General features: G+C 33.4%; 1 protein-coding gene across 1 annotated transcript in view; it reads right to left on the reverse strand.

Annotated features, from left to right (window-relative positions):
* The window catches only part of LOC143225248 (cell adhesion molecule Dscam1-like), a 234562-nt gene extending 226812 nt beyond the window's left edge, over nucleotides 1-7750 (reverse strand). Inside the window, exon 1 of the mRNA XM_076454314.1 lies at nucleotides 6987-7750. The gene's annotated coding sequence lies outside the window, so the exon portion shown is untranslated. The remainder of the gene's footprint in view (nucleotides 1-6986) is intronic.
* Nucleotides 7751-12646: the final 4896 nt, after the last annotated feature.

The raw sequence follows: 12646 nt of genomic DNA on the forward strand, positions 1-12646 counted from the left end.
TAGCTTTGTGCGAAATTCCAAAACAAATAAACAAACAAGACTGAGTCACAAGTTCTATAAATGTCTGTAAATATTACACTAAAAAGTTTGAATTTCTCGTTCTCCTTTCTTCTGCTTCTTTATTATTACATAATAACCCAGAAACCAAAACAATGGTGTCAACAAATTTCACTGACATAGTTTCAAACGTCGTATCCTCTTTTACAATTATTATTAACAACTAGTAGTAACAAAAAGAATCATAATGCTGGTGTAAATGATGTTATCTTACCCCTTAAAGTTAACTTTCTTACAGAAATTCAGCATTCCTTTAAAATACTTATTTATGTTCAGGTTGAAACTAGTATTATCCTTCAATAGAAGATAAACAATAAATATTACAGTTGAGATCTCACTGTATTTGGAATTTGGTTATGAATACAACTTACCTATGTCTATCGAAACACAGTATATAAAAAAAAGCGAACAAGTGAAGAAAAACTTTAAAAAGAGAGCAAATGTCCGGATGGCTAATATCATTCTGTAATTAAACAATTAAACAAGATAGTAGAGATGACATTTGCATTATCTTTATATAATAGCACAGAAAATAATTAATACATAGCAAAATATATATAACTATTCTATCACAATCAAGTTTAATTTATCTTATTTTTGTATTTTTAGCATTATATTACACTATATGCCTTTGAAAACGTAACCTATCATCTTATTCTATATATTAAAGATAACCCATCTCAGTATCTTTTGATAAATTACCATAACAGTTCCAAGATGGATAAGAATTATTTTTATAGAGAAGTAAAAATAAATAATAATAAATAATTAGTATTAAAATACACAAACAATGTAGCCTTATTAGACCTCAATCTCAGTTGTTGCTTTGTTGTATTTTTGTATATGATTCATAAAATTGATACGATACCAAATTAATTTAGTTCACACCATAACAATTGTTGTTCATGTAATATACTTAACGTCTCTAAGAATCCTATGTTGGCCTCATGAGTGTGTGTAATTTCTTACGGCAAAACCACATCGGGCTATCTGCTGGGTCCATGAAGGGAAATTGAACCCCTGATTTTGATGTTGTAAATCCACAGACTGGCCTCATGAACCCTTTTGTTTAGCAAAAGGTCGCGTTGACACAGGATGTTACAAATATAGTTTGCTCAACATATTATCATGTATTCTATTTTAGTTTCACTCATAAGTTCTTCTAATCAATCCATGTTACAGTATTTATAGACTACGCTTTAAAATCAGTATAAGACCGAAGAATGATAGATACCACACTTACTTGTTAGAAACTTCACGAACACATTATGATTTTATATTAGACGTGTGACCACGAAAATAACTCAGCTTAGCCTGCTTTAAATTAGGTATACGTGTTTTGTGTTAATAAAATGTTCTATGTCATCGTATGATTTTTAAACACGAAGATTAATCTCGTTTAATTTCCAATATAAGCTTTGCTAGTTGATTGGTTGGCTGTTGTTAATCCCAGAGCTATACAATGAACTATCTGTTTATAACCACCACACGTATCTAAACTCGATGTTTAACCTGCAGACTTACCACTGAGTCACTGGAAGGCGCTTTGGTGGTCATTCATGGCCATCTACAAGTGCACAAATGGACACTAACGGTGAGGGAGTAATGGAACGTGTGTGTTTATTTCTGTAGGGGGGAGTGGAAAATGATGTTCTTTCATGTCACTTTGCGTCGTTGGACTTTTTACATTCAACGCTGTACCTAACAATATTCTGTGCAAATACTTGAAATGAGGACAGTTTTTGAACGATTTTATTCTATATGTTATTATATTAATGAAACACTTTAATAAGATACAGAATCTAGCTAACGACAGATTAACTTATTAGTAGCATTAATATTACGAGTGAAAAAAACTTATTTTGTAGCAACTAAAATAACGTCAAATAATGGTCTCACGTTTTCCAAGAGCCAAGAAAATAGGGATAATGGAGGAAAAAACAGTTACCTTACAAGTTATATTTAATTTATTTCAGTCTTTCCTTCATGTTTCATTAAAAATACTGATTCACATTTTAATATATAATCTATATTTATATTATTTTAATATATTTCTTTTGTTTTTATACTATGAAGATTATTTGGCAATTTTATATCAGTAAATTGATTTAACCTGATCGAACCTTGTGAGATATTTTTGAGAATACAATAAAAAGCACTAAGAAGAGACAGGGCCTCTAAATGACGAATCAATTCATTATAACCGTCAAAGATTTTCTTCGCATTGCATTCTCCCAGCTAGATCAATACATTAAATTAGCTACATTATTTACAGTTCTGTTGGTAGCTTACTTTGATCAGAAGTTATTGATCAACTTAATAAACAGCTAGAGAAACACCGAGGCTTTATGTATGGCCCAGACACGCTTATTATGTTTCAATAGAAAGTCTACTAATAATTGAAACACCTGCAGCAAGGAAAGACCCAAGTAGGATACAAGTGCGTTTGTAATTATGTGTACGTTCTAACATTCTGTGAGTATTGTTTCGTTAGGAAGAGAGAGATGAGCAGCGTAAAAACAGAACGATTTGTACACTTATGATGTTGATAATTGAGAACCAGCCTCTTACGAAAACCGATAATTGACACTCTAATAAAGCTCTTTAATCAGCACTGAAACATTGGCAAACTTCAAAATGCTTTTAAACTCACCTTGTTAGTTAATACTTCACTTTAGGCTTAAAAACCTTTACTGAAGCGAGTCCATTTTCATCTCTCACATCTGCCTGTTTTAATTATTCATAATTTCTATTGCTATAGTAACAGCTCCCTATTCCCATCTAGGAATGTCACATGTTTAATTACTGGTAAATCAGCACCGTACAGTACTGGTTATAACCTGAAATTAGAGAAAGCATCGCAAAAAAGTGTTAACTGTGAATAACAAACTTCATACGACACACAATTTACTCAAAAACACACAAAATAAACTTGGACGTTCTAACGTTAGTTAATATTAAAAAATATTGTAAGTTACCATCAATCATTTCCAACTAATTTTAGAACAAGGACATTAGATATCTTCGTCCGAGAAAAGTCAGCTTATAACCGACATAAGTTTAGCCATTACGCGAACTGTACAATATGAATATAGAATTCGCTCCTCGTGAATTGTCGATAAAGTATTTACTTTCATGTCAGATAGAAGACTCAGTATTGGTTCTAAATCTGTGAACTTTCTGTTTATGAATCATTATCTATAATAACCATTATTATAATTTGTATTGTTGTTTCTATATTAAAAAATATTTGTGTTAAGAAAGAAAATTGCCAGTGTCAATCTTGTTTGCTAATGTCATAAATTTGATACATATCGGCAATTAAATTAGCTTCTAAATTAAAATTAAAATTTTTTGCTATTTGAAATCGTAAGACGTAACATAATAAATCGAAGACTCGTCCAAGATAAGTCATAATACGTAACAATATTTATAGTAGGTGATTTCACTTCTTCTATAGCACCATTCGAACTTCCACCAATCTCCAAGTAGAAAATAACTGTAATTATATGTTATTCAAATAAGTAACTTTAGATTACTAGTGGCATGTAAAGGATCCTACATCATTGTACATATTCCAGCACAATATAAGGTATAATATATTTATCTGTTTTACTTTTCTAACCAGAACTAATAAACCGTGAATTCAGCGAAGTTAGTCTATTGTAGAAGCAATAGCAAATCAAAGAATAGATTACGTCTCTATATCATTCATAGATTACGTCTCTATGTCATTCATGGATTCTCTCTCTTCTTTAATGAAATTATATATTTCGATGAAAAATACAAATATGTATATAATATTGTTGCTATTGAAAAATTACATATTCAAAATAACCAAACGCAATCAACAATGTAATTACATTTGAAAAACGATACAGTGCCCCTGAGTATACAAAACGTTTACAATTGCATATGTTTAGAGTGCAAGTTTAACTCATTCCACGCCGAGAAGACAAATTGAAGTCGGTTTCAAAAGCACAAAGCAATGAAAATAGAAATATATTTCTCGTAGACAGGACGCCAGTCTAACGAAGGTTGACTCCCAGCTACCTACTGGTACCCATTATACAGCTGGATAGGGTGAAACAATTTGGGTAGTGTCTAGTTTAAGGACGCAACACTACACAGTCAAGCCACAAACACGCAGCCATTCGGCTACAAGTTCACAGCTATACTGGAAGGGTACAGAGAAACGAGCAAACACAGCCATCACACAATGTATTGAGTAGGATGCAAGAACAATTATGACAAGTGTGGGATGTACATTTATAAAATTGTTTTCTTCATCAAAACATAATTTTCAGTGACGAAAAGATGACGTAGAGACTTTATCCATTAATCAATTCCTTACTAGCTAGCAGTTCATCACCATATTAGGAATTCCTTATTCATTTACTTTGTGCTTTGAAGTAACACTGATGAGCTGTGGATTTATCAAAACTAGTCTGCTGAAGCGTTAATAACGAATCAAAGAATAGATTAGGCCTCTACGATATTTTTTTTTCACTTAAACTAACGTTTCAGTGAGGAAAAGGAATTCATAAATGAACAAATAACCAATTATTCCGTTGAATAACAATAGATAATTAATTGTGGCGATATGACGTGGTGAGTCAAGGACAATATATATATATATATATAAAAGGAAAAAGTAGAGAATAGTGTTAGGTATGGAAAATCACGTATCCAAAATAACAACAATGTCATTAGGTTTAAAGAAATATACTTTCAGCAAAAACTAAATCAACCAGTAAATATTGTCAATAGTTTTGTAAAATTAAAAAGAATACGAAACATTACAAGTATGTAGTGTTCTTATATTCTAAAAACAATACAAACACTATAAGAATAACTTCAACAGCTAAGATTGAACATGTACTATCTTTTAAGGTGAGCACACAAATACTAAAAACGGCCAGACACGGCCAGGTGGGTTAAGGCGTGCGACTCGTAATCTGAGGATCGCAGGTTCGCATCCCTATCGCACCAAACATGCTCGCCCTTTCAGCCCTGAGGGCGTTATAAAGTTACGATCAATCCCACTGTTCGTTGGTAAAAGAGTAGCCCAAGATTTGGCGGTGAGTGGTGATGACTAGCTGCATTCCCTTTAGTCTTATACTGCTAAATTAGGGACGGCTAGCGCAGATAGCCCTTGAGTAGCTTAGCGCGAAATTCAAAAACAAACAAATACTAAAAACAGTATTTTTATGCTCCTGCACCATAGTGTTACTGGAGGCACTCCACAGCAAAGAAGCGTAGTTAAGTTAACACTTTCTGTATAAAAGTCTATCACTTCAACATTAGGGGTGGCTATTGAAGATAGCCCTCTAATAGCATAACAAAATAAACAAATTCAATAAAGCGTAACACCCAGGAGCTACTGCGACGTTTCTATATAGTTGATCGACAAGGAATAAATTTATTCTAGCCTATAAACGAGTGGAGGGTTTATTTTTGTTTCTTGTTGTGTTTTTTTGTGAACACAAAAAATGTGAACATATTTTCTATACAAATTATTTAAATAATTTAGCTTAGCCTAAATGAAACTTGTAAAATACTGTATTCAAAACTTGAGATATTCAAGTGTTTATTTAAATAAATCGGAAGATAGTGGATCTTCAGACTTCTTAGAATATTGAGGTGGTCGCTCAATCCCCCCCCCCCGATCCTACGCTCTCCATACAACGTCCCTAGTTATATTAATACAGTAACCTATGTGTATTTTATCAGTTGCCAGCGACGAAGATCACGTCACAAATACTCCTAACAGTTACACGTACTTTCTTTTTGCATAAACTTACAATAATCAGCCATAAAGAAAACGAAATGTAAATATAACCTTGCACTTTATCACTGTTGTTTTGTCTCAATTGCTCGCGGTGGAGACGATGCTTGCAGATGCAACAAACACCTTTGCCCCTCATTTTGGATATAGCAGATTTTAGTGTTAGAGGCCTTCCGATGGGGCAAAAGTGAAATGAATGTGGTAATGCCTGTTGTTTAAAACAATTTAGTTAGATAATTCGGCAATATAGAGATGTACTCGTGCGTATTTACGTTTGACAGATTTGACAAGTCAAAATTATAGGTAACACCATCGATTCAACAAGGTACTAAACTATTTAGGTTGCCAACTTATTTACAGGGGGTGAATTATATAACAGATGCAGCTAAAACACTGGGGTTATTGACTGATAGAGAATGAAACATATTGTAGAAAATGCGAAATTCTTGCGCTATCGGCATAATACGGCGGTAGTGTTAAACTAGACTAAATTATTGTTACCAGTTAAAGCTGGAGTGCAACATTACCAACTGGTTGGGAAGGCTGCAATATAAATAATGTAAAAATCTAGAATATGTCTGCGTTCTCTACTGGTCGACAATGACTGAGCTACATTACCGTTGTTAATCAGTAATATTGACGTGATATAGTTACTATGTAAAGATAGAGCAAGTTGATGTTACCAATTGATCAAAAAGGACTAACCTAGAGCATTGTGCAAAGGCACTAGTGTTACAAGTAGACCGACAATGACTGACCTTTAATAAAGTTATCGGATTTAGCTAAACAACACTAGATGATCATCAAATCATGGATCAGGTTAAAGTTACTCATTGATCAATTTCTTATAGATTGTAAATTTTATATTGTTTAATTGCAACTAAAGTAAAGTTACATTTGTATTTTATTATAATTTTTACGAAACTAATGTGTTGATATTCGAACCTGCATGAAATGTTTCTGGTGTAAAATATGATCGCAGCAATACAGGTGTTTAGGTCGTTACAAACAAGACGAGCAGAAACATGAATGAGTTCCACATCTTAATTTGAAGTGTATCTCTTCCGTATCATCATGCCATGTCATGTTCTCCGTATTTTAGTATCTCGTCCTACTGCAGTATTTAACCGGTAAAGCTTACCTCGTTATTGTTTCTGGCAAGTTGGAGTTGACTTATCACTACTGCCTTCTCGTCAGAACTAGTGACTCCACAAACCTGTGTTGAAAGGACAATTATTAGTTTATTCCAAGTCAGTAAGATAAGGCTTAGGCGCTACTATATCTAGTAGTCAGGTGATACTTCACGTCAGAAGGCCGCACTCCGCACCTCGGCTTTCTTGACCTACAACACTCTACCCACACACATTTTCACACACGTCGCAGCTCCTGGACATGCACATGCGCAGGGGTAGGTTGAGCAAATTTCGTGAAAGCAGCACACAACAGAGCATTGCTGTGCACTAACGACCGGTAAGACTCGTGCAAAAGAACAATCGAAACTGATTACTTTCGACACTAAATCTTTGCACTTTTGTTGAACAGTTGTGTCGGATACAGATATGTCTTATTCTGCAAGTCTTTCTTTTTCCAGGCTTGATGAGTGCTGATTACAGTTTAAGTTTATTCACTGTCATGCGCCACAACAAGGGGTAACAAAAGTAATCAATACTCGCCTGGGTTGAAGAATACGACGAAGGATTCTAATCCTGTGTAGTTTTTTCTTACAGTGCTAAGAAATGAAATATCCATACAGATCTTTTTCGCCATCACTGATCCTGTATCAAATAAAGATGGCACTATTCATTGATCGTAGGTGTCGCTCATTCTGCACAATATCCAACTCATACACAGAACGATACAGAAGAGCTAACAGTTTGTTCGATGTTGCGATGACTTTACAGTAGTCGCGCTGGAAAATTGGGAGTTGCCTAGTCCTGAGATGAGGCGTTTTACGTCACTTCTCCGCAAACATCTCGCTTGGCAAGTATCCAGAACGATTATCGATTGTACACCGAATGATTGGAAATCTCTTTAATCTTTGTTCTGGTCAGTAAAAAGCACAATGAAGGTTACGCGGAGCCACAACTAAATTCACTCGTAACACAAATTATTTTGAAACCAATGAACAATAAAAAACAAACAAACAAAGCTCACACATTACTTGTAAAAATGCAGACTTATCATGTGTAATTCAGTAACACAACTGAATAATTATTATTTTCATAGGTTTACTGTGTATGTGAATCTAGCTATAGGGATATAATAAGAACATCCGCATAGACTAAAGCGCTAGACGTAGGTAATAACTTTTACTTAGAGAGTAAAAAAAAAACAAAAATTGTAGATGTTCAAACGAAGGCTCAATGATGAGTTGCATAAGTTTTCCCAAGTTTCCATTATTAACATTCGAAGTTGTTAAAACGGAGAGGAATCTTAAGGTTATGGTCTAACCATGAAATATCTCTAAGCATTAGCTAAAATGTAAAGTATCAGACTACTGTCTGATTTTTAAAAATGTATTTAAAGGTAATTTGATCAAGGGCTAAGTCAGACTTACATTCTCAGCTACTACACTTGAAATTGTCTTTACATTCTAAGGACTGACCATGAACGTTATTCCTTGGTTATAATGTATTTAAAAAAAAAGTTTCATATTAGCATGGTACGATGAACTATTATTAGTGAGCTTGTTCTGTGAGCCTGGCATAGTCAGGCGGTTGAGGCACTCAGAATTGATGAAGGTCCGGTATAGCCAGGTGGGTTAAGGCGTTCAAGTCGTAATCCAAGGGTTGCGGGTTCAAATCCCCATCACACAAAACATCCTTGCCCTTTAAGCCGTGGGGACGTTATAAAGTGATGGTCTATCCCACTATTCGTTAATTCAAGAATAGGCCAAGAGTTGGCAGTGGATGGTGGTGACTAGCTGCCTTCCCTCTAGTCTTACACTCCAAAATTAGAGACGGCTAGCTCCATGCGAAATTCAAACGATTAGTTGCAAACTCTCTTTGTGAACCTGAAGATGACCCAAGAAGGTCGAAATGTTGTTCGCTGCTTTATTGGTAAAAGTGATAATACCCACACCAACCGTCCTGAGATACGTTTTTACATCAAGTGGATTTTTCATCATCACAAAACAAATAAACAGATTGTTCTGTGAGGCATAAAGCTACACAAAATCGTGTTCGTTAATTGTTTAAGTAATATAAAGTACGTTCTATGTGATAATAAATTAATAAAAAAAGTTTAATGTATAAAAATCTTACATTTGAAATGGTAATTTGTTCAAAACATTCTGTAGATTTGATATTATTAAAGTCATAAAGAAAGTTATGATTACAAAAATAAAACAACAAACGTATTTTAAGCTGTTAATGTGTAACGAAAATCCTATATGTTACGTTGTAAATGTTTTATATAGTGAATAGTCCAGGTGTTCAGCTGTAAGTGATCTCTATTAAGAAAACTCCAAGAAATCAATTGCTAATGGCGTACATAAATAAAACTCTATATATTAGCTTGTTAATGATCGATATCCATAAAACTGTAGATGTTGAATTGTTAATGACTTATCAGACAGACAGTTACATTATTCATATAGAGATGACTGGGGTTGTTCATCAAAATGGTATTTTAAGTATCTCCATAAGAGGTCATCAGAACTTTACAATGCTACATAGTGTTTCCTTTTATGACAAATGTCTATTTAATGACTGAGTCACAAATTCTGTAAATGTTTGTAATTATTACAGCAGAAAGTTCGAGTATCTTGTTCTTCTTTCTTCTTTTTCTTTATTATTACATGATGACTCAGAAACTAAAACTATTGGGTCAACTAATTTCACTGAGATAACATAATTTCAAATGGAGTATCCTCTTTTACAATTATTATTAACATCTAGTAGTAATTAAAAAAAAGTTATGATTCCAGTGTAAATTATGTTATCATTACCCCTTGAAGCTAGCTTTCTTACAGAAGTTTTATGCTCCTTTGAAAAGTTCAAGTACAGGATGAAACAAGAATTACCAGCCAGTGATAGATAACTAATAAATATTACAGTTGGAACCTCATTGTGTTTATATAGCAATATATATAAATATTCAATCACAACTAGTTTCACTTTATCCTATTATGAATGGATGATGCAAATGCTGTACCCAACATATTGTTTGCATTGCTTTTGAGGACTGATATTACCCATTCTTATATTTACTTTCTTTTTTTAGAAGTGAACACTATTTGTATAAAAAAAACCCTGTATATTACATTGATAATGACTTATATAAAGAAAACCCTATATGTTAAATTGTTAATAACTGTTTAATTATTAATAATTCACATAAAGAAAATCACAGATCTTAAACTATTAATGATGCATGAAAAGAAATACCTAGATGTTAAATTGTGATACATATAAACAGAATATTGGTTATTAAATGATCGACTTTTTAAAGAAAATACAAGTTAACAGTCAACTTTATAAATAAAAAACCGCGATATTAAATAGTTAAATTCGTCACTTGGGGTTAATATTAATAAGGGTAAAATACATATTTCAAATAGTTATACTTACAAAGACAACCCTAAATCTGATATGATAATAATTTAGTTTCCTTGAATGTTGAACCCCGACATGCTTTACCAGTTAGCTGCTACTTAATTACGAAAACACAGTATAAGCCATTCACTGATTATCCTAACAAGTTGCTTCTATACAAAATGTTCAAGTGTTCAGTAGCTAATTCCATTTTTTGCCTCTAAGTTACAAATTTAAGTTTAGTAACTATAATATGTATTATATATTTAAAAACGGCTGGTATGGGTAGAGAAAGCACTAGTAGAGGAGCGAACAATGTTTTGACCTTTTTCGTTGGTTTTCTCGTCATCACAGATTATAATATAGATTCTAAGTCATAACTTTGATCAGTAATTCGTGGTCACTGCACGACCCTTTTTACTGTGGTGCGTTAGGTATAAGATAATACATTCTATAGGTGTTTCTTATTATAGCTTGTAGTTAACGTTATTAGTCGATCTTAAATGCCACGTAATGTTTCTGTACGGTGCTATTTATTGAATCGTTTTTGTTCGGCAGTGGAGAACATTCGAGGAGGCCTACAACAGTACAGTGCACGTGCCTTGCTTGCTACTGTACACTGGATGTGTAATAAAATGACAGTATCGATTATTTATGAACCAACTTGTCTCTTTCGTTAACTGTGTAGCTTAGTTAAAGTACATTTCATGTCAGATGGCGGAGGTAGGAGAGAGCTAAAGGTAATAATGTCTGTATTACTCAGTGTTTTGGGATTACACAGATAAATAGAAACTGTCTGTGAACTTGTACATATATATATACATATATAATAAAGATTTTTTCTTTCTCTCCAGAGGTGCAACTGAAAAGAGAATCTATGACATACAGGCCTAATGCATTCTTTGATGAGATTCAACGAAATTTCATAATATTATTAACATACCTAAATTAATTTAAGTTAGTATATGGTGAAGTAAATTTATAATTTATTTCATCTAAGTGTTATTGCGCCAACACTTTTATTAAGGTAAATTTGTGGAATAATTTGATTACTTTATATTCCAAAACATAACTTGTAAACTGAGAGCATATATCTCATCTAGTATTAACGTAAAACATGATAGCAAAATTCACACATCTTTAAAATAAAGCGCTAAGTCGTTTTTGGTTAATCCAGTTAGAAGGAGATTGTAAATTACTTTAAAAACGGTAATTTATTTAATATTCATTAAGGGCCTTATGATTTGTTTTCTTGACATTGTTAAGTAATGTATTTTAATGGACAAAGTCTTTAACACCCCTGCTGCAAGGAAACGAAATTATTTATTAACACGTTGGCTCCCACACGACCCGACCAACCTGTGAAGCGTGTTGTATTTTCTTTTCAAAAATGCCACTTATAATTAACGGCTGCATATATACTCTTCCTAGAAAAGTAATTGCAAAATGACTAGAGGGACCTTGGAAAGTATTGGCGAAATAGGATTGGAAGCTAACGTGTTAAAAATTAGTGTCATATTAAGTATATTAATTTCCGGCCCGGCATGGCCAAGCGTGTTAAGGCGTGCGACTCGTAATCTGAGGGTCGCGGGTTCGCATCCCCGTCGCGCCAAATATGCTCGCCCTCCCAACCATGGGGGCGTATAATGTGACGATCAATCCCACTATTCGTTGGTAAAAGAGTAGCCCAAGAGTTGGCGGTGGGTGGTGATGACTAGCTGCCTTCCCTCTATTCTTACATTGCTAAATTAGGGACGATAATCAGTGATGACGAGAAACCCACTCGAGGGCATATAAATTAGGGACGGCTAGCACAGATAGCCCTCGAGTAGCTTTGTGCGAAATTCAAAACAAACAAATATTAACTTTATATACTAAATATTCGAGAATTAATTTCACATTACTGTCTTATTTACATACGGTTAAATAAGTATATTTTTCATGGAGTTTGGTTTCGCAACACCAGATAAGGTTAGACGTATTTCGAAAGTTACGACACTAAATAATATTGTTGTTTTATTTTTTATAAACCGCTAAGCAAAGTTAAAACTTTTATCTTAGGCACCATCCCAACATATATATCGCTACAAATTAAGCAATTTATTTTGATAAATAATATTATTGAATAATAAAATGACAAAAACATAGTAAAATACAATAATAAGAAAACATTTTCAAATAGAATTTTTTGTTGTTTTTTTAATTTCGCGCAAAGCTACACGAGGGCTGTCTTCGCTAGCCGTCTCTAATTTAGTAGTGCAAGACT

Source organism: Tachypleus tridentatus, chromosome 9 (genome assembly GCF_004210375.1).
Source record: "Tachypleus tridentatus isolate NWPU-2018 chromosome 9, ASM421037v1, whole genome shotgun sequence".
In the NCBI taxonomy this organism is placed as follows: domain Eukaryota; kingdom Metazoa; phylum Arthropoda; class Merostomata; order Xiphosura; family Limulidae; genus Tachypleus; species Tachypleus tridentatus.